Below are 3521 nucleotides of genomic sequence, written 5' to 3'. Positions count from 1 at the left end.
CTGTTCCCCCACCTGTACTTCCACCTTTTTCTATTGTTACGGGTCTGGTAGATTTGTCTTCTGCACCAGTGATAGCACCTTTGTTACCGATTGTACAAGATTTGTCTACTCTTCCACTTCCGAGTTATTTTGTCCCACTTGTAGTGGAATGGGACGTGAACAAACTGTGATACATAAGGGAGCGGAATCAAAGATTGTAACTCATAATACAGTGTCTAAAGAGAGAAAGCGCGACTTGAATGCATGGCTAGACAGTGCATGGAGAAGGGTGAACAATCTGATGTTTTTGCCACACTCTCTAATCTAGAAAGTTTTCCTGAGAAAAATGTTTTTATCGAAGCACTAGGAAGGACTAGGAATTCACTTATCTGTAATGTGGAACAGACTGAATGATGTAGATCTCCCACAAGGGTTGAGGGATCTGAATGTTTTAGCATATTCAAGAGATACTGCAGAGAAAGTATATGAGCACGTCGAGAGGGTTTTTGAGTATAGAAGGGAGTTGGAAAGGTTACGGAATGAAGAATTTGATGGTGATAGTTTGAGCGCTATTTTTGTACAGAAGCGGTTCCTTCCTCTTTGTAAATCGATGAGTGAGGAAACACGAATTTGCACAAAAGATGCAATTAGATGGATTTCAGACATGTCGATATCTCCCGTAGAAGTATATGACATGTATAGTCAGTATTCGCCAGAAATGCAGAGGAAAGTGATGGTTATGGTAGAATACCTACAGGGTGAATGTATAAAAAGAAAGATTTGTTGTCCCGCAGAATTATTGAATATCTACAAGAGAGCTTTTTCGTCTGACACTCTTTCAGCTGCTTTAGCGCTCGATATAGCTCTGTTGCTCAGTAAGCGTTCGGAATTCCTATCTCTCAGTTGCCTATGAGAGAGGATCCTCTGACATTTGTCCCAAAAGTTGAGGTTCCAGCTAATGCTGCAGCAGGTACTGCTGCTTATGACATTCCTGCACATTATGTATCACAGTTCACATCCGGTTCTCGAGACAGGAAGTGAACACTATTAGACAATCCATCCCAGATATTAGAAAGAATCCGACAGGGTTCTATAAAGAGAGTCTGTCTTGCAGTCGTCAGTATTTACTCTGAATGATATAGATTTGTTATTTCCCGTGCTCCTACCCATTGATTTGTGGAAACAGATTAGGACTGTAGATGATGCAGCAGGGTTAGGGGACACATGGGATAATATGGTTAGACAAGATAGAGATAGACCAGCTGGCGAGAGACCACCACAGGTAATACTAACTTTGCCTGACAGAATAGTGACAAAACTGAAAGCCTTAATTCCTGAGAGAAGGATTGTCTGGGACAAACTTACTGCTTGTGTCCAGGGAAAGTCTGAGGGTGCTACCGAATTCTTTAATCGGTTTGAACAAGTGTTTTCGGATTTCATTGGGCAAGATTTGAGCACAGAATCTGGAAAACGACTATTTGTAGACAAATTTGTGCGTGGATTGTTACCTGACATCCAGTCGCAAATTATGACTTCTGAGAGCGCTTGGCAAGCTAAGTCTCAGTCTGAAGTGTTGCACATGGCTCAGTACTATGAAAACCAAGTCAATAATGAAAAAGAAAGGATCGAAAAGAGTAAGGGACACCGGAAAACTAAGATTTTGTTGCAACAGATTGTTAGAGGTCCTAGAGGGGGTAGTACACAGTTTAAGGGACAGTATGTTCCACAGGGTACTGTGCCGTTGGGTCCTGTACACGCGAACCAATGTGCTTATTGCAGACAAGAGGGTCATTGGCGAGCACTATGCCCGATCCTCCAGCAGAGGTCGAATAACACATTTGGTACTATGGGTAGACGATCCAGAGGCCGCCCTGGGGCAGGGGGTCCTGGTAGAAGCCAGTTTTCTCAGAATTCACAGCCTTTTTCACAAGACAATCAGTCACCAAGCGTGGATAATAGAAACATTTTTGATCATCCTTCTACTGCATATCTCTCTGAAGACCTTCCCTTTGACGATATATTGTTTCGCTAGGATTGCCCGAAGCAGGGTTTGGAACCAATGCCTATTCCCGTTAATCAGAAAGGTCCCTACGTTGAAATGATAGTGGGAAATAGGAAACATCTATTCTTGATAGATACAGGAGCGCAGAAGTGTTCCAGTGACCATTCACGGGTTCCAAACATTCCACTGTCAGGGCAAACCAATGTTTCTGTAGGGTTTTCTGGTACACCAGTGGTTAGTCCGGTTTCTTTGCCGGTACCGATTACACTGGGTCCATTCACGGATCACTGTCCATTTCTTTTGACAACGAACTGTGGAGAGAATTTGTTGGGGTTGAATCTGTTGAAGGAATTAAATGCTGTAATTCATTGTTCTACGGATGGAGTGCGTTTGACGATTTCACCACAGCAACTTTCTGCCTCACAGTTCCTCACTAGACCTTTGCCGCCGGAATTTAGTGATCTTCCAGAGTGTTTATGGGCGATTGATGACAACGATGTTGGTGTTCTACAGATTGAGCCTGTTAAAATCATATTGAAACAAGAAGTAAAATTGCTACATATTCCTCATTATAAGATTTTGGTTGATGGTGAGCAAGCTCTGAAGTGTATAGTTTCTGATTTTGTACACCGTGGGGTAATTGAAGAAATTGCAGGTAGTTTGTGCAATAGTCCGATTTTGCCTGTGTATAAGAAAGGAGATAATGCAATTCCTTTTTGTTTTATCATTGATTTAGCACTATCAATAAGATTGTGTCTTGATGCCTGCTCCCGAGGAGCCAGGTCAGGCCCAGCGTCCCTGGAAGCAGACTTCATACTCACCAAGCAGGACCCAGCAAACCCCTATAGGAGCTCTTTGGACCTTGTCCTGGCGCCTTTGGTGCCAGGCTCATAAAATGCCTCATCATGGCAGAACATATGGTAATGCTTGGGTGAACTCACCTGAGGCAGACCATGCTGCATACTCACCCGAGGCAGACCATGCTGTCTGAAGCTCCAAGCCAACTAAGGCTGGGGAGGAACTATTTTCTTTCAGGAACTCTTTTCTTACTCGGGTGGGGCCAGTGGAAGAACACTCACCTGAAGCTCTTCCAAGGCTATTTAAACCACGCCCGGATGGCCACACGTGCTTCGCGTTATTCTGTATCTTCAGCAGGACGCTCACTGAGTCGGCTCCTGCATCCTGGCTCCTGCCACGCCCGCCATCACCTGAACCACCTGCAAGGAGAGAAAGGCAAGCATTAGGACATTACCTATCTTCATCCAGCATCCGGATTCTTCACTCCGTCGATCCTGCAAAAGAAAGTCAAGGGTTAGAAACGCATCTCATCGCTCGCTGCAGCGCCGCTTCCACTTACCTTCACGTGGCGCTGTCTAGCTCTTCAGCGGTCATAGGTGACATCGGCCGCATCCCAGCACCTACAGAAAAGAAAGACAATAGTTAGAAGCGCTCCGCTTCTCACTCTGCCGCGCCGCTTCCACTTACCTTCACGTGGCGCCGGCAACCTTTTCAGCGCCCATAGGCGACATCGGTCGCATTC

The sequence above is a fragment of the Ambystoma mexicanum genome, chromosome 11 (genome assembly GCF_040938575.1).
Source record: "Ambystoma mexicanum isolate Mex_15411 chromosome 11, UKY_AmexF1_1, whole genome shotgun sequence".
Lineage (NCBI taxonomy): Eukaryota > Metazoa > Chordata > Amphibia > Caudata > Ambystomatidae > Ambystoma > Ambystoma mexicanum.
This window is presented reverse-complemented; position numbering follows the sequence as displayed.